Genomic DNA, 19,849 nt, shown 5'->3' with positions numbered 1-19,849 from the left:
GTCTGTCCCCGTGTGTATCTGCTGGAAAGCCTTTGTGCTTGGTGGTGGCTTCTCTTCCATTTGGGTCTTCCTGTTGTGGGGGTGACATTGCCTCAAGGGGACCTCTGAAATCTCAAGGAAGAAGATGTTGTTAGTACCACAGTGGTGGGGCAGTTATGCATTGTTTGTTGTATTGCGATATAGGAGTGGGTGAGAGCAAAAGGGAGCTCAGTATGGGGAGGAAAATGGTCCAATGGTTCCCCTATTTCAGGCTTCTGCTTCCTCTTGATTAGGGAAATTTGGGCCCAGCAAGGGTATGAGGAGGATGCTCTGAGAGTATAAGGAAAGACTGACAGTGGAAGGGCAAGGATCTTTGGTGTGAAATATGTGGCAGACATTGTGGGTTCAGGGCCCTGTCTCCTGTCTCCTAGCCCAGTTCCCTCTCACTACTATTGGGTGGCCATAACTGTGACATAGAAGATAGTAAAGCACATGGATAACTGTGAAGTGAGTGAATGTGGACCTGTACTGAAGGTGAGGCATTAATATTGGGATCAGGTCTTCACATTTCATTTTCCTAGTGGATTGTGGGTCTCTCTGCCAGGAGATGATTTTGCTACCGCTGCTCGTTCTGTGCACTGTTTAATGTTATTAATAATGTTTTATACTGTTGCATAATAACATAACCTGAGGGAGTTCTGAGAAGAAACACCTCTTGTTTCTGCACATGCTGTAATCCTACTGAGATGCTGCCTTTCATCACTTTTTCATGGTTTTCTCCTGGAGCTTTATTTACTTTTATTTAGCTTTATTTACTCTTGGTCATTGCTTTGATGGTCATTTCTTACCCTGAGTGTCCAGAAGTCTCTGTTTCAACTGCTTAAGTTGTTCTCTCCTACCTCAGTTCAGTTCAGTTCAGTCTCTCAATCGTGTCTGACTCTCTCCTACCTAGCACCCCTCTTTGCATGGATTTTCCTGTTGGGTCCTTAAAGGAGCATTCCTCAGTTGTCAAGATGGCAAGAGGCTTACTGAGCTTTTTAAAAGATTTCCACACATATAAAGAGGCAGAGAAAGAACTGACATGTTTTCCAAAGTTAACCCTCTAAAATGAAAGGAGGGGTGAAGGACTACTGTCAGTTTTCAGTGGGAAAATTAAACCATTTTTCTTATGTAACTTTATATTTGCCCTGCCATACCCTAATGTGAGATACCAGGTCCCTGCAGGTGTCTGTCACCCACAAATTGTGATTGCTGCACTCAGGGCCAAACTCAGGCCACAGGGAACTACCTTCAGTAGAACTTGTCCCAAGGTACCTCAAGGAAAAGGATTATGTAAGAGTCATTGTTCACCCTCCAGTTCAATTATATTTTACCAAAACCTGTGTTCTTGTGGTGAGTTCTCTGTGGGCCTTTGCAGTAGGGAATACAACCACAGGTGTTGTTTATAGACAGTTTCAGTTGCTATGCTGATCTCACCAGTCTTGGCAAATGGAAGATGTACTTTACCACTCATGTCAGAGAGCAACAGACGATTGTGTAAAATATTTTTAATTTGTACAGTGTTGTGTTTCAATAAAATTTGTATGATGGAAATGCTCTCGCTGTAGATGTTATTGTTTGTGATGACTCCAGGCAGCATTGATGAAGATGTGGCTCTGCCTGTGCGTCACAACAGGTACTGAGTGGGACTCCGGGCTCAGTAATCTGGGCATTGATGAGAGGTGGTGGGTGGCAGGTGGAGGGTTCTTGAGACCAGAACTGAAGATCTCCCCGTGCATACCTGGATATTGTGTGTATGTGGAGGGTGTATGTCCTATTCCTTCTAAGGTTGAGGATACGAGGAATGGCCCAGCATGGTTCTGGAGAACATCAGAAGTCATGGGAACAAAAACCTGGAAGCACACAATAAGCTCCTGGTCCAATTTGTATTAGAATCCAGTCCTTTGAGTATTAGGAATTGTTCACTACATGTCACTCATTACCAGAGTATGGATGAACAGATTTGGAAAGGTAACTGAGTGGCTAAAGCTTTTGTCTTTACTAGTGCTTTAAAAAAATTAAAACTCTACACACATTGCATAAAATTTCTAATAGTAAATTTAAAAACTCTTTGTGGAGCTGAGCATGCCGACATTTTATGAAATAGCCATTCAAATGGCAACATGGTGCGGGAATAGTAATTCCAGACAATTTTAAAATAACGCTTCAATCTGCCTAAAGAACGTAGGCAGAGGGGGGAGCATCGAGGAGTTGGGCAGGCAAGCAAGTTGGGTGAATCACATGTACACACCTGGCCGAAGATGGGAATGCCATGAGGTGGGGTATGCCAGGCAGGTGAAGGGAAGTACCAGAAAGAGGGCCTAGGCAGGTAGATCCCCCAGGACATCTGCAGTCCAGCCCCAAGTCAGGTCGTGGGGGCTCAGGCTAGAGCCTGGCTCAGGGAAGCAAGGTTGAGGCCTGGCTCTAGGACCTTGGAGGGGTCTAGTATGGACTGCTAATTCCTTTGGGCCTCCCTGAGCAGCTCCTGGAACTCAAGGTGAGTCTACTAGTTAGATTCAAGCACTCTGAGAGGTGGCCAGTGAGGTACTCATTTCTCTCCTCCAGGTGGTCCAGACAGGTGTTGGCCTTATCCGAATGGGGTGGGTGGTTGCCATACTGCTCCTCGGGTGAGGCCATTGTCCTTGCCTTCCATGCGCACATCTACAGGTACACCCTGTTCCATATGGCGTCCGACATGGCATATTTGTGCACGCACAAGGCTCACGCGGCCTTGGAGTGAGGCGGTGCAACTTGGGTGCGGGAACGGCCAGAGACATTGAGGGCTAGGGAGGTCATTAAAACCTTGTGCTCATTGAAATCGGGCTCCTGGGGGAAAGAAAGCAAGACTGTCCCAGGCTGTCCTGATTGAAGATCTGCTCGCTGGGTGGTGGGCTCGGGTCTCTCCCCAATTTCTCATATAGATCTTATAGGCTGCAGGTGTCAGCTACTCACATCTTGTGATCAGTGTCTAGGGGACCCCAAAGCTGCAATGTGTGACCTCCTGTCCTAGGGGTTCCGCAGTATGTGGAGATCGAAGAAGATCTTCTATACAGTCATTTCAGCTGAAATTTCTTTCTTTGTCTCAGTATTATGATCTACTCGTGTTAAAGAATGACTTATCCATTAAGATGTGAGCTACCTGACTTAACTATGCAAGTCCAAGTCAGCAGGTAAGAGTGAAACATGCTGAGATTTGGATGTTGGAGGGGGTGGGTCTACTTCTCCCCTGTACTCTGAATACAGGATAAGCAGGTATGAATTACAGAATTAATCAGTGGACATGTTTTCTGTTTTATAGGAGACCAAAGAAATTTGAACTTGGGGAAGACTTGAGTGTGCATAATTTTTTCCATTTATTGAGGGCTTTTTCTGGGCCAAGCTGTATGTGTCTCCCTCATAAATACTGATATGAGGAAATATGTGATGATGCCATGGAATCTTAAGGGAAACACTGGATATCCTGACACTCAGAAGTATGGTCTCAATGCACAGGCACATTCATGTAGCAGTACACATAGCTTGTGGAACAGGTGTGCACCTTTAGAACTCTGTTATTTTGCTGGATGTCAGGGATCTCATAAATCGCTAAGGCTCACTTGCCTCTTACACACACACACACACACACACACACACACACACACACATTCAGAGAGCAGGGGTCACTGCCTCCTTCTACTCTCCTTTTCCCTTAAATGTAGTCTCACCTTGGAGAGAAATGAGTGGCTGACAGGAAGATTATAGGAATAAAGGATGAGTAGGGAGCTGCCCATTCTGGGTTCCTTTTTTGCTTTTTGTTCTTTCACCACCGCAGGAATGCCAAGACTAGAAAGGCTTGGAGCACCTTAGTGCCAGTACTGTTGGACTGACTGGTGGTCATCTCATGACATTCAGGATGGATCCCCTGGCACAGTGTGATTCTGCTCGGGCTTGGAGGAAGGGTGGACTCAGACTGCAAAGGTTGTAACTACCTTGGAAGCCCCTAGGGCACAATTCTCCTCCAGACAGAGGCAAATGCAGGCTAGTCTGTGTTTTGCTTCTAGCGCTGGTGTCCTCTCAGCCTTCTTCCTGCCTCCCCATTCTGCTTCCTGTCTCTATATCCCTCCAGCGATCTATCTTTCCATCTCTCTGTATCCCAGGGACACAGGCTAGGGATACAGGCTTCGCTTTCCTCTTAGTCTCCAGCTGCAGTGGCACCGACATGAAGGTCTGTTTCCTGCTATGTGTGGTCTGAGTTTCTCTTCTGATTGGGACAAGTGATATGGATCAATTTGGGGAAGCTATTACTCTTCCAGCTATAGATGTATTCTCAGTGACTGAACCACGTGCCAGAAGACAACCCACAGCAATTTGTGTACCCTGGTCCAGCCCTATGTTGTGGCAGCATGGAGCCCATCTCATGAGGGGAAGGGCGAGGGAGGCAACGCTAACACTCACAATCCACAGTTACACTAAACTTCACAGGTTAAGGTTACACTGCTAAGCCGGAATGCCATCACTACAGAAACCAGACACAAGTCTGGGTTTACCAACGACACCCTTACCCTGACCAACTGATAGATGGGCCACGTTCTTGATCAGGCAATCCACAGAGAATCATTCCATAAATGCAGTGAATATCCGGTATAATTTTCATTCAAATGCTTTTCAGTCTGCCCCCAGGTATTGTTCAAAACAGTCAAACCAAAGAATTTAAGACGCGCCTTTTCCCTATAAGATGTACAATGATGGTTAGAAAATAACATTCAGAATGCAGTGAAACAGGCGCTTTCATTTTGTTCATGGGTAGATTGAGTTTGGGAGACATCTTTGCAGGAGGTTTCAACACATAAAGTTGATAATGTGAGTGATGTTTTGTCAGTGTGTGTGTGCATTTGTGTGTGTGTGTCTGTGCATGCAGAAGCCCTGATGCAGACTACTTCAGTGTGGACACTCACCACCTTGGTAGAAGGAGGAGCACCCAAAATTTGGGCACAGGCCCACACCTGGCCCTAGGAAGAGATGCCAGGAGGTGGGGCTGTGCCAGGCCCACAAAAGGAAGTACGAGATGCATGGTCTAGGCAGGCAGATCCCCTAGGATATCTGGAGGCCAGCCCTCAGCCAGGTGGTGAACGCTTAGGCTAGAGCCTGGCTTAGAGAAGTAGGGCAGAAGCCTGGCTCAGGGGCTCTTGGAGGGCTCCATGAGGGGTTTCCAATAGCTTGGGGGCCCCGTGCATGGCTGCTGGAACTCAAAATGCATCTGACACTTGGATTCAAGCATTGCTGCAGGCGGCCAGGGAGGTGGTCATTTGGCTCTTCAAGATGGTCCCGACAGGCTTGACCTGTTTATCATGTGGTTCATGGTTGCTTATACTGCTTCTCCAGTGATACCATGGACCTTGCCTTCCACGCTCGCTTCCACAGCCAGGCCCTGTTCCACACGGCAGCAGACATGGTGTGCTCGTCCACGTGTAAGTCTGACGGGATGTTGGAGGGAGGCGGCCATGGATACTCAATCTCCCTTTTCTGCTGACCTTCTCTTTTGATCTGTTCTGCACATTGATACGCAAATGGTAGATTTGAAAAGCAAATTGGATCTCCATGGAGTTTACCACATCCAACACATGGTTCTTTGCCTTGGACCACTTATCTTTTTGCCCTTCATCTTTTGCAGGTTATATCATTGACTGTCTTCTCCCATGAGGACCAAATATGTGTTCTTCCCTGAGAAGACCATGTTCTTTCACATTCCTGTTCCTGTGCACTTGCTCCAATTTAATCCTTTAAACCACTTCCTCTCTCTCCCATATTCTATGTCCACTCTCATTAAACACACATTTCAGCTTGTTGCATCTTTTCATTTTTTTCATTAAAAAAGTTATTTATTTTAATTTGAGGCTAATTACTTCACAATATTGTTGTGGGTTTTTCCATACATTGACATGAATCAGCCATGGGTATACATGTGTTCCCCATCCTGAACCCCCCTCCCACCTGCCTCCCCATCCCGTCCCACAGGGTCATCCCAGTGCACCAGCCCTGAGCAACTTGTCTCATGCATTGAACCTGGACTGATGATCTGTTTCACATATGATAATATACATGTTTCAACAGAGAGGCCTTATATGGTCAACTAAATGTTCTGTACATTTTTGCCAATTCCTCAGTCAGATACCACCCACACTGTGCCTTCTGCCAAAGCAATTAGTAGACAATGGGTTTATGACATTCTCAGTGGGGAATATCACTGGGGATCTCCTAATGAAAGGTACTATTTCAGTGTCTCCTTATGTGCTATTTAATCTTCATATGTATTATGCTGATATAGAGCTATATTTTATCAGGGAACAAAATGAGCTATTTAGCTGATGAATTGGAAACTGGTGGTAAAAATGGTAAGAACAAGACATATACATGAAGACATGTACAAGAGTTAATAAGTCAACAAAGACATTAACATAGATGAAAGTAATAATTGTGGAACAAAACAACTGTCAAACTGGCCAATGTTGCTAAGATGTGGGTTATGTTACATGAATGGTAAGTAGAAAAATAATCAGAGAAATTAGACTCTTGTTGGTGAAGCTAGCATAATAAAGTCTCCAGAAAGGAGGGTGTATTTGACCAGAGACATGCATGGTGTTAAAGTAACAGTACTAGTTAACTTTACACGAAAGCTTAGTGTGTGTTAGTTCAGTTCAGTTCAGTCGTTCAGTTGTGTCTGACTCTTTGTGACCCCATGGACTGCAGCATGCCAGGCTTCCCTGTCCATCACCAACTCCCGGAGTTCACTCAGACTCATATCCGTTGAGTCAGTGATGCCATCCAGCCATCTCATCCTCTGTTGGCCTCTTCTCTTCCCACCTTCAATCTTTCCCAGCATCAGGGTCTTTTCTAGTGAGTTCATTCTTTACATCTGGTGGCCAAAGAATTGCAGTTTCAGCTTCACCATCAGTCCTTCCAGTGAATATTCAGGACTGTAAGGCACTGGTCTGAATGCTTTGCATGAACTCACTAAGGGTTATGGTAGCCTGGTGATATAGTTGTTATTAGTGTCCTCACTCTACTGATTAGGAAACTGAGGCAAAAAAACAATGAAGGATATTCACCTGGTAGGATTAGTAATTGTGGTATGAATCCAAACAGCATACCTAAAACCCGTGTACTGTACACAATAGATGAGAGGTCATTATTTCTGCAGACAGACTATAAATGTGGAATGAAGTATAAATGAGACAACAATGAATGGCAAGACTTTCCTGGCGATCTAGTGGCTAAAACTCAGTGCTTTTACTGCTGTGGGCCCAGGTTTGATCCCTGGTTGGGGAAATAAGAGCCCACAAGCTGCATGGTGCACACACACATACACACACACAAAAAGGAATGAATAGTGACTACAGATTGAGGAGACAATGGTGATCTGACAGATAGGACCTGTGTGGTAGTGGTCAACAGATGCCAGGGATTGAGAGGGTCCAGCATATATATGCATCTGATGATGACAGTCAGAGAGACAAGCCTAGTAGCACATCAGAAAGACTTGGCAGATCCTAAGACAGGATTCACATCAAAGGCCCCAATCTTCCTTGTTGTGCCTCCCCATGTGGATTAATCATTCTTTCGGATTACTGGACATGGCCTGCAACAACTCTCCTGCCCTCAGGATCGTATCAAAGTCTCACCCAACAACCCAAGATTTGGAAGAGCTCACCTGTAAGCTTTCTCTGGGCTTGTTAAGAAGCATCTAATCTCTAGTGGAAGAAAAACTCCTCTGGGGCAATATCTGGCTGTTTCTGGTATCTTAATATCCTCATGCATAGTTTGGAATGAACTTTCATGTATTTGATTTTGCTGTTTCTTCCAAGTTCTATTTGAGGTCTATGCAGCCGAATCTAACAAGAGCAGCTGTCTGCAATATTCAGGTTTATCAGTCAGAGTTATTCAAAGAAACAGAACCAATGAGACATTTTATTTCTATATTTATATGTATGTATGTGTATGTATGTATATATACATATATAGGTATTCCTACATGTGTATATATATGAAGAAGGTTTATTTGGAGGAATGTATTCCTATTTAGAGGAATGAGAAATTATACAATCTCCTTTCTGCAAGTTGTAAAGCCAGGAAAGCCAGTGATATAATTCTGTCCCAGTCTGAAGGCCTGTGAATCAGGGGTTCTGGTGGTGTGCATCCTGTTTTAAAAGAAGTGAAAAATGAATAGAAATGTTCTATCTCAAGCAATGAGATAGGAAAAAGGGGAAATAGTCTTCTTTTTTCTGCTTTTTGTTCCATTTGGGCCTTCAACGGATAGGATGATGCCCACCCACACTGGGGAAAGCCTTCTGTTCTGCTAAGTCACTGATTCAAATGCTCATCTCATCCAGAAACACCCTAACAGTTACAACCAGAAATAATGATCAATTTGGATGTTATATTACCAGTTGAGTTGTCACCTAAAATTAGCCATCACAGTGGTTAACGCAACATCATGGAGTGCTGCATAACACTGTTCACACCATGAAGCCTCAAAGACCCTTCTAGATGACCTTTTCCATGGGAAGGACAGTGATAGCATTAGATCATCTTTTCTAGGAGCACTGTGCAAATTGCGACCATGCAGTCCAGCTAAGGAAGCCAGGGTCTATGTGGTCTGCACAATCTGTAGAGTGCAGATGAGTTAAACACTCAAGGTAGTCAAGCCTAGGGGAGCTGCACCTTCTTGTTGGTACAATGGCAGAGGTCTCTCAATGTCACCCCACTCTAGTACTCTTGCCTGGAAAATCAAATGGGCAGAGGAGCCTGGTGGGCTGCAGTCCATGGGGTCACTGAGTCGGACATGACTGAGCGACTTCACTTTCACTTTTCACTTTCATGGATTGGAGAAGGAAATGGCAATCCACTCCAGTGTTCTTGCCTGGAGAATCCCAGGGACGGGGAGCCTGGTAGGCTGCTATCTATGGGGTCACACAGAGTCGGACACGACTGAAGCGATTTAGTAGCAGTAGCAGCAGCAGCAGAGGTCTCTTAGCAGGAGGAAAGAAGTGGGCTTCCAGTCTCACTCTAAATAACTGTGAGGTTTAGCGACCTTTGGAGCAGAGATATTGACGTCCTCGTATGTTTCCTCCTATAGCAACAGGAGAAATAACTTCTTGTCATTGAGGTGGGAACATGAATTCAGGAAAAGAGGTAGAGAAGTGATTTATGACTGGGCCTTGTAGGGAGGACAAGATTTTCACAGATAGAAAAGCAGGAAAGGATATGAAAATCCTGAGAAGGGTGGTACCAAGATGGTGACTGCAGCCATGAAATTAAAAGACGCTTACTCCTTGGAAGGAAAGTTATGGCCAACCTAGGTAGCATATTCAAAAGCAGAGACATTACTTTGCCGACTAAGGTCCGTCTAGTCAAGGCTATGGTTTTTCCAGTGGTCATGTATGGATGTGAGAGTTGGACTATGAAGAAGGCTGAGCACCGAAGAATTGACACTTTTAAACTGTGGTGTTGGAGAAGACTCTTGAGAGTCCTTTGGACTGCAAGGAGATCCAACCAGTCCATTCTGAAGGAGATCAGCCCTGGGATTTCTTTGGAAGGGATGATGCTAAAGCTGAAACTCCAGTACGTTGGCCACCTCATGCGAAGAGTTGACTCATTGGAAAAGACTCTGATGCTGGGAGGGATTGGGGGCAGGAGGGGAAGGGGGTGACAGAGGATGAGATGGCTGGATGGCATCACCGACTCGATGGACGTGAGTCTGAGTGGACTCCGGGAGTTGGTGATGGACAGGGAGGCCTGGTGTGCTTCAATTCATGGGTTCACAAAGAGTCGGACATGACTGAGTGACTGAACTGAACTGAACTGAATCCTAGGAAGCTTCTATGAATTAGCTTGTTGTCAGTGTTCCCTGGTCTTCCCAAAATGTCTGCAACCTGAACTGACTTGCCAAATTTCCAAGTGCAAACACTGGCTCCTTCACACAGTGCCCAGCCCAGTACTGTCTGATCCCAGAGCTCATAAACAATTCCCCTGCATCTCTGCTCTGGTATATCTCCAAGTCCATATCTAATATGAACAAGTCACATTATGCCTGAAAGGAGTAAAGTTTGGATGGCTTCCTGCAGGGGGATGTAGTTGACCTGGTTAAACTGAACATGCAAATTTCCAAAATCTAAGATGACAAGAAACAAAGCAAAAGATCTGGGCAAAGACCTAACAGTAGAGCTAGGCATTGAGGGATGGACACAGATACAGGAAGAGATAGGAATACGAGCAGAGATTTTATTACTACATCTGGGCCTTGGACAACGGACAGTTTCCCACTAGTAGACCTACCTGAGAGGAATGCCCAGTCTCTCCGTCAATCATTGCAGGCCCACCAATGACGACGTTGGGAGGTGGGGCCATGGAATCATTGCAGAAGAAGCCCTAGCATGTGAGTAAGGGCGAGACTAAGCTCCCTACTGTCTGGATTGTCCTGTGGGGTTTCCATCGACCGTTCTCTTTGGTTAGGATTTAACACGGTGGCTTCCTTTCCTGAGATCTCAAAAGCATACATTTTCGTTACTTTATTCGAATTTTGCTGTGATAGGATTTGAAGAGTCGGGTAGATGGAGTGTCCTAAAGGACCCCTTGACAGACATGTCTGGAGGCTCTTGGGTGGATGGCACAGAAGGTCTCTCAGGCACTTCCTGGTTTGGTGTTGGGCCGTATTATAACAGCCTGATGAACCTTGAAGATTTTCTTGGTTTAATCGTGTGTCTTGAAGATACCTTTCCCATTAATGGTGTTACTGTTTTGTAGTGTTTGTGGCTGAAGCGAGGGAAGTGAGGCTGAGTGGTGAGAGGGTGGTGGACAATCAGATGACCATTGGTCACAATTGGACTGATTCTGCCTTGTGTTGTAGGGAGTTTGGGCTGGATATATCGTTGCCGGGTATTGGTTCAAATGTTGATCTGGGCTATTTTTGTGACCTTTTTTAACCATTGAGCGTGTTTCTGTTATTTTCCACATGAAACAACAAAGTCTCTGAGGGAGTGCATGCCGTGTTATGACAGCTGACGACCCTTGGCTGCCTTGGTGTTTTGTGTTTTATTTAACAACATGGCTCTAAGTTTAATATCATTTCTTTGTTAACTTTTGGAATGGTCTTCTTCACGTGTTGCCTTAAAACAGAACACAGATTCTGAGAATTTTAACGTGAAAACTGAGTAAACAGATGGCTTGATTGTCTCAGGGCTCGTTCAGGGACCCTGGATATGGTCTTCAGTCACCTTTGAAGGCTGTTTTGCATTTTGTGTTTAAGATCGTTCTATCAAGCACAAAATGCCCTTAAAAAATTTGGTGATGTTTGCTGGTTGCAAATAAGAAAATAGCAGTCTCTTTGCCTGTTGTTTTCTCTCAAACCCAGGAGGGAATCAAGCACCCAGTGTTGTCCTTTTCCTTTTATTATACATTATAATGGTGTGGGCCTTTTCAGGGCATTGCAATCGTTTGACTTTGCTTACGTGTGATCTTGGTCGTGTTTCACAACTACTCTTCAAATAAATATATTTTCAGTGGGTATATTCTGAATTGAATGGACTGGCTGGGTGCTTGAGTTTACACAGTCATGGTGGATGTGCATGAGCTCCTCTTGTCAGTCAACATTCCACGCTATTGCTGCTGCGGCTGCTGCTGCTGCTAAGTCGCTTCAATCGTGTCCGACTCTGTGCGACCCCAGAGACGGCAGCCCACCAGGCTCCCCCGTCCCTGGGGTTTTCCTGGCAAGAACACTGGAGTGGGTTGCCATTTCCTTCTCCAATGCATGAAAGTGAAAAGTGAAAATGAAGTCACTCAGTCGTGTCTGACTCCCAGCGACCCCATGGACTGCAGCCCACCAGGCTCCTCCGTCCATGGGGTTTTCCAGGCAAGAGTACTGGAGTGGGGTGCCATTGCCTTTTCCACGCTCGTAACATCTTCATTTTACATGTTCATCCCACTGAATTCAATTATGTTTGCTCCTGGGGCTCCCCAGAATTTTCTTTAAATGGTTTTGTGCAAATTTCAATTTAGAGGAAATGAACTTCACTTCTGATTATGTTTTATTTTGTATTATAATTTCTTGTTTGATAGAGTTATTTTGTTTATATTCTGGTGTTATTCCCTCTTCATAAACCTCCTTAAGAATAAACACTGGGGAACAGTCTTGATTTATAAATGCAGAATGTAATCACGTGACAGTCTTTGATGTGTTATGACACTGGATTCATTTCATCTTACTATGTCTCCCATTTACAGAATTTGGGATTTTGTTTTGCTGAAAAATTGCAATTTTGTTATCATTTAACCTAGTTAAATATGGGTCCTAAACTGTTTCATAAGATTTCTGTAAATGTTTTCATTATCTTCTTTGCATATAAATGAAAAAATTGTTCCGATTGGATTTTTACCCCTTGTTTAACAATAGTGACTGGCATCAAACTGTCCACTGGCCCAAGCTCTGAGAAAAGAAAAAGAAAAAGGTGTTCTCTGAGACTGTCCTTCTTCAAACAAGTGTTATAGCATTTCACTGTAATGTTCCATAATTACTGTGTGATGTTTGGTTTAAGCAGGATGAACCACTAGTTCATTTTGAAGGGGCAGCCATACTTCCGAAGATCAGTCTCTGTCTTATGTTACATTTCATAACATTTGGCCTAGTCTAATGGGCAGAGGTAACATGATTGGGTTCCTGAGTTCAATGGTTTTGGAAGCTTCTCTACATAAGGGAAATGGGGTGTTTGCCCCAGATACCCACCTAAATGCATTCCGTGTTACTTAAATTTCCTGCAGCTGTGCTACTCAGTCTACCCACAGGCAATCTACTTGCAGATCTCTTTCAGGACCTGTGATAGAAAAGTCCTGTACTAGTCAGCCTAGGGGACTGTCAAGTAAAGAGTGGATCTGGAACCAACCTACCTGGTCAACTAGACAAATAAGAGCAAGCTATGTTATGTGGGCCAAATTTGCTGGGCAGAGGGTAGGACTCCTTCCCTGTCACCTGTAGCATAATTGAAGATGGCATCAAAATGTATTTCCTGGGCCTCTAAGAGAACAATGTCAAGGTGTCTCCCTGGACATGGCTTGGTAATTATGTGGTAGAAACTGTTAATGGAATCAGTGCATTAAAGAAGACAGTGGTATCTTTTTTCAGTCCTTAATCATGTTCCTCTGTTCATTATTGGTGCCTCTGTTGCAGACACATTGACTTTTATAATGTCAGTTACCAAAATCAAATGATTTCGACAGTGTACCATCAGAGAGTTGATCTTTGTTTTTATTCTGGTTGGAAACTCTCACACTAGCTGGCAGCAGCGAGATGGACTGGACTGTCCTGTTGAAAATAAACCTCATGAATGCAGAATTTGTTCTGCTTGGGTACCTTTTTTCCTAGTATGACAATATGGATCTGAAGGTAATTGAAAACATTTCTGTCTATAAAAAAGGGTAAAATGGGACTTGTGGACCAAGCACATGGTGGTCAATGGTGGTTTCCCAGACCCCTTCCACATGTGATAAGGATCCTGGGAATATAGTGGAAGTAATTGTCAAGTCAGGAGTCAATACTCCTTCAAATTTTCACCCTTCCAGTAATTCTAGGCTGTTTGTTTGCTTGCAGATATTGCTGGGACCATACATAGTGTTTCATCCACAAACGGCGTCCAGTATCTGAGTCTGAAAGTCTCTAGGCTCTCTTACAATCATATTTCAGCTCCAATCTCTCCTCCTTTGCACAATGGGATATCTAGCATGCTGTTTTGGATGCTGTGAGAGTCAAGTGTCATAACCTTTGTTAAAGACCTAAGGTACAGATGGTGCTCAAGAAATGTAGTCCCCCATTTCATGAATCCACCTATTGGAGCAGAAAGGGATGATATTTCGGTCAACTCCTTTTTTGGCCACTGTTTCCTTTTTCTGCCCCAGCTCTTTAACTTTGCCATCGTTTCCCATGCTTGTTTCCTTTCACAGGGCCACTGAGTTACCTCAGGAGTTACTGAAGCATCTTGTTGCAAACCACATATCTTTAGTCCTGCTGTGATGCAAGAGGCAGCCCGGGACACCAGGCTTATCCTTGCTGGGAGCGATGTTCTGCTCTGGTCAACTTGGACACCTCACGTGGAGGCTGACACGGCTTCGCATTTGCAACTGGGAGGACTTTCCACGGTGTGAACCCTATGCAGGCCAAAGGGTGCCGGGTGCCTGTTACCTGGCAGTGCCAGAAAGGTCTCTGCTCTTTCTTTTTCTATATAATGTCACTTCTTTTCTGAGTGTTGATTTATTTATCAACATTCAGGTGAGGTCATTAGCTCATCTGAAAGCAGAGGGGAAAATGTTCAATAGAAATGTGCATTATTTAAAATATCCTCAGAGAGCCTTCTAACATTTAGTCTCTATAGATAACTTTGGTTCCCCTGCTTTGTTAGTGCTACAAGTTTCAGTCAGAAGCTGGCATCATAGAACCTGAATTTCACCCACCCACATTCAAATTGCACATTTCCTTGTTGGGAATACAGAGTGTGTGGCCTTTGCCCAGCACACTGACATTCAAACTCTTTTGGTTTATACCTGTAACGGGTTAAAATACTTCTAATCCTTGGATGATGGGTGTCTTTGTGGATTCCTCATGCAGTAACAAACTGAAACGTATAATACGGAGAAAAAGCTTTCTCCTAACCAGTGTTCCTTCGCCAAGAGACATGATGGTCACCAAGCCTGGCTGATCTGCTAGTCAAAAGAGTTGTGAAACTTATCAATGACGGTGGCCCCTTCTCTCCTTTCCCCACAGGCTTGTGCCGACTGCCCATCACATCACAGTCGTCCTGAGTCTCTTCATTGGAGGGTCTGTGGGAAAGGTCTTAGTGAATTTTTTCATGGTTACTTCTGCTGACTATTTTCATCATAGGAAGCAGCCACAAGGCAGAGCATTCAAAAAGCGTATTGGCCGATTGACAGCAAGAACTTATCTCACTCAAGAACTGGAACACTCTTTAAAAAGACAAGGGGACACTACTCAGTACAGGTAAGATGTGACCTGGCTCCTCTGTGCTATTCCAGGTGTTGATCCCTAGGCCTGCCTTGTCACTTAGCATCCTGAGCCTTGTATTTGATGAATGTTTTCTTTTGAGTGGGAATTGTAATGTACTACTGCTGCTGCTAAGTCACTTCAGTTGTGTCCGACTCTGTGCGACCCCATAGACGGCAGCCCACCAGGCTCCCCCATCCCTGGGGTTCTCCAGGCAAAAACACTGGAGTGGGTTGCCATTTCCTTCTCCGATTCATGAAAGTGAAAAGTGAAAGTGAAGTCGCTCAGTTGTGTCTGACTCTTAGCGACTCCATGGACTGCAGCCTACCAGGCTCTTCCATCCATGGGATTTTCCAGGCAAGAGTACTGGAGTGGGGTGCCATTGCCTTCTCCGTAATGTACTACAAGGTCTTCCAAATATGTTATTTTTCAACCTCATGCTTGCCTCTGATTTATGTGGATGACAGAGAAATGGGATATATTGGGCACTTGAATGCACAGCCTTTGAAACAGGGTATCTTTCTTTTTTATACTGGTTTCCTGTTCTATGCAGACACTAGTTTCAGCAGGATAGCAGCAGTCAGTTTGAGATGCATGTTAGCCTACTGGAAATGATGATGGCTTTGGTGGTGATGATACTAATAAGAAAACCACTACAACCGCCACTGATATGAAGAGTAATGGAAGTAAGAACTATCCTCTGTTCTTTTCATTAGTTTATTTCCTAATCTTCTCAAATCCTGTGATTTGAGTACTACTTGTAAAAAATGTTGAAGGCCAGGGCTATGTTCCCTGCCTGTTATTTGACCTGAGGCCAAACTATGGTGGAGGCAATGAAGATAATGTGACCTCCTCCAAAAGGTCCCATGCAGGGAGGGAACACAGCCCCACCCTTCAACAGAAAATTGGATTAAAGATTTACTGATTACGGCCTTACCCATCAGAAAAAGACCCAGTTTCCCCCTCAGTCAGTCCCATCGGGAAGCTTCTATAAGCCTCTTATTGTTCTCCATCAGAGGGCAGACAGACTGAAAAACACAGTCAAAGAAAACCAACCAATCTGATCACATGAACCATAGACATTTTTAACTCAATGAAACTATGAGCCATGCCGTGTTGGGCCACCCAAGATGGATGGGTCATGGTGGAGAGTTCTGGCAAAGTGTGGTGCACTGGAGAAGGGAATGGCAAACCACTTCAGTATTCTTGTCTTGAGATCGCCATGAACAGTATAAAAAGGCAAAAATATAGGACACTGAAAGATGAACTCTCCAGGTCAGTAGGTGCCCAATATGCTACTGGAGATCAGTGGAGAACTAACTCCAGAAAGAATGAAGAGACGGAGAAAAAGCAAAAACAACACCCAGTTGTGTACATAACTGGTGATGAAAGTAAAATCTGATGCTGTGAAGAGCAGTATTGCAAAGGAACCTGGAATGTTAGATCCTTGAATCTAGGCAAATTGGAAAGGGTCAAACAGGAGATGGTGTGTATGAACATCGACATTTTAGGAATCAGTGAACTAAAATGGTGTGGAATGGGTGAATGGATTGAAATTTAATCAGATGACCTTTATATCTACTACTGTGGGCAAGATTCCCTTAGATGAAGTGGAGTAGCCATCAGAGTCAACGGAAGAGTCTGAAAGGCATACTTGGATGCAGTCTCAAAAACAACAGAATGATCTCTGTTCATTTCCAAGGCAAACCGTTCAATATCACAGTAATCCAAGTCTATGCCCCAACCAATAATGCTGAAGAAGCTGAAGTTGAACGGTTCTATGAAGACCTACACCAACTTCTAGAACTAACACCCCTGAAAAATATTCTTTTCATTGTAGCAGACTGGAATGCAATAGTAGGAATTCAAGAAATACCTGGAGTGTTTTTATAGTAGTAGAAACTACTGGTAAGGAAAATGCTCCCCAAATTGGGGAGAATAAATGTTGAACTAAATGGATTTCATGGCTGATTGGTTAGCCAGTTTGATTGTTTCTTCTTTTACAGAGAAGCTTATAGAAATTACAGCATCACACCAGGGCAGGAGCCTCTCTGATCAGGAAAGATGGAATGGCATATAGACCATGGTCCCTCCTTCAGATGGAGAAGGAAATGGCAACCCACTCCAGTACTCTTGCCTGGAAAAGCCCATGGACGGAGGAGCATGATAGGCTACAGTCCATGGGGTCGCAGAGTCAGACACGACTGAGTGACTTCACTTTTCCTCCTTCAGAGGCCTGCTGGTTACAGGTGGCCAGACAATGGAGAAGAGCAGCACTGGATGCAGCTGCTGATAATGATTAAGGACAAGGGACTGTGGTTTGAAAGATATGAGAAGCTTCTTGTATTAAAAGAAGTGTTTTCTTCCCTTTCCATATCCCTGTCCCTGCCTGGGATGGGAAGAGCATGGGGACCGATGATAGAAATGCACATTCTTGAGTGAGACATGAGAATAGATTACCTTCTGGTACAGGTGAGACTTTCATAATGGGGGCTTTACTGTACTTTACAGCATTCCTCAGACTTTTGAATATCAATGTTAGAAAAGTTCTTGTGTTCCTGCTTCACTATGATCACTGCCTTAGGCTGTGAATAGCAGCAGAGGAAAGGAGGACACTGCTGGTCCTATACTGTGGCCTGGAAGAGTAATCTGAGGGAGTCTCTGGGGAGGTGCCCATTGAAGTTGATTGTACTTGGCTGTGCTCAGTTCTCCTGTTGAGATGTCCCTGTGCATCCTAAAGAGACACCTGAAAATCAACAGCTATGCTTGGTATGTTTTACTGATATACCAGCCAGACACTACTTCCTTCAAAGCTCAGGCATCACAGGTGGTTGCAAAAGTCCTAAAGAATGCCCAAAGTGGTAGTGGCAGCATGTGGGCATGGTGAATGTTGGCTCCAGGGCAAAAATTGGCTGTGGCCTTGTTGTCAGAATTCTGTGTACCATGGGCTTGTGGAAAGTTGGGTTGGGTGGTAAGTTAGCTCTGGTCTGAAACAGACTTCTGTGTTGCAAATGGCCTAGGAAATGGGGGTTCCAGGCCTATGGTAGCTCTGGCCTGAGTCAGACTTCTCTAAAGCAAGGGTCATGGGAAATGTTAGGTTCGGTTGTTAAGTCTTCTCCGACCTGGGTCAAACTTCTGTGCCATAAAGGGCATCAGAAATGTTTGGTCGGGGTAGTAAGTCAGCTCTGGCCTTAGTCAGACTTCACTAAAGTGAGGGTCATGGGAAATGTTGGGTCCAGGTGTTAAATAGGCTCTTGCCCGAGCCAGGCTTCCCTACTGCAAGAAGCATGAGAAATGTTGGGTCAGGGGTATAAGTTACTTCTGGCCTGAATCAAAGTTCTGTGCCACAGCAACATTGGGAAAATGTTGAGTCTGGGTGGTAAATTAGCTAGGAAATGTGGGGTTTCTGATTCTGATTCTGGCCCAAGTCAGACTTTCCTAAAGCATGTGTCATAGGAAATATTGGGTCCAGGTGGTAAGGTAGCACTGGCTTGTGTCAGGCTTGTGTGGCCCAAGGAGAAAAGTTGTTGTTGAGCCGGGATAGAATGGGAGGTTCTTGGCTTCCGGGGGAGAGGAATTCAATTCGTGGCCAGTGATGAGGCCTGACCACTGAGGCTTTTGTGTAATAAGGTTTTATTAAAGTATGAAATAGTGTAAGCTTCTGACATACACATCAGATTGAAATAGGTTGAAGTGAGTGAATGTGGACCTATATTGGCTGTGAGGCATTAATATTGGGATCAGGTCATCACATTTCATTTTTCTAGTGAACTGTGGGCCTCTCTGCCAGGAGATGATTTTCCTACTGCTACTCTTTCTGTACACTGTTTAATGTTGTTTATAATGTTTCATACTGTTGCATAATAACATAACCTGAGAGAGTTCTGAGAAGGAAACCTCTTGCTTCTGTGGACTCTGTAATCCTCCGGAGTTGCTGCCTTCCCTCACCTTATGTTACTTTGTATTTCTCCTGCAACACCCTTGCATGAGATACCAGTTCCCCACAGGTGTCTGTCCCCCACAGATTGTGACTGCCACACCCTGGGCCAAACTCAGGCAACAGGGAACTTCCTTTAGTGGAACTTGTTCCATTGGTTCCTCAAGGAAAAGGAATAAGTAGGAGCCACTGTTCACCCTATAGCTCGGTCATATTTTACCAATACCTCTGTCCTTGTGGCGAGTTCTCTGTGGTCTTTTGCAGTAGGGAAAATAACCAGAGGCCTTTTTTACAGACAATTTCAGTTGCTATGTTGATCTTACCAGTCTTGGCAAGTGAAAGATGTACTCTTCCACTCATATCAGACAGGAACAGTCGATTATGTAAAATGTTTGAAATTTGTAAAACCTTGATTTTCAATAAAATGTGTATGATGGAAAAGGTCCTGTTATACATGTTTTTCATTGTGATGACTCCAGGCACGACTGATGATGATGTGGCTCGGTATGTGCATCACACCAAGTACCGAGTGGGACTCTGGGCTCAGTATTCTGGGCATTGATGAGAGGTTTTGTGTGGCAGGGGGAGGAGTCTCAGGCTGGAATTGAAGTTCTCGCTTCATTAAGATAAGAAAGATGATAGGTAATCTGACATCTTCCTGGGAGAAGTGACCCTTCTGGCCATGTCATGAAGATGACAGATTCTTATCTGGATATCATATGTGTGTGTGTGTGTGTGTGTGGGGGGGGGGTGTATCTCCTATCCCGGCTGAGGGTGAGGAAATGAGCAGTTGCCCAGCATGGTTCTGGAAAACATCAGAAGTCATGGGAACAAAAACCTGGAAGCACACAATAAGCTCCTGGTGCAATTTGTGT

At 44.5% G+C, this 19,849-nt stretch overlaps 1 long non-coding RNA gene across 16 annotated transcripts in view; it reads left to right on the top strand.

Moving 5' to 3' along the window:
* The window catches only part of LOC105605573 (uncharacterized), a 29,810-nt gene extending 10,395 nt beyond the window's left edge, over nucleotides 1-19,415 (top strand). For 3 of the 16 annotated variants that reach the window (XR_009598838.1, XR_009598833.1, XR_006058440.2), the window contains exon 5: nucleotides 411-5,843. This is a non-coding gene — a long non-coding RNA (uncharacterized LOC105605573). Of the gene's footprint in view, nucleotides 1-410; nucleotides 5,844-13,633; nucleotides 13,821-13,983; nucleotides 14,239-14,800; nucleotides 15,035-17,043 lie in introns of those variants that run through there. The other 13 variants (XR_009598834.1, XR_009598843.1, XR_009598842.1 and 10 more) reach the window with 11 other exon arrangements.
* The last annotated feature ends 434 nt before the right edge of the window (nucleotides 19,416-19,849 follow it).

This window comes from Ovis aries, chromosome X (assembly GCF_016772045.2).
Source record: "Ovis aries strain OAR_USU_Benz2616 breed Rambouillet chromosome X, ARS-UI_Ramb_v3.0, whole genome shotgun sequence".
Lineage (NCBI taxonomy): Eukaryota > Metazoa > Chordata > Mammalia > Artiodactyla > Bovidae > Ovis > Ovis aries.
The sequence above is the reverse complement of the archived record's forward strand: the minus strand, read 5'-3'. Positions and strand labels throughout refer to the sequence as shown.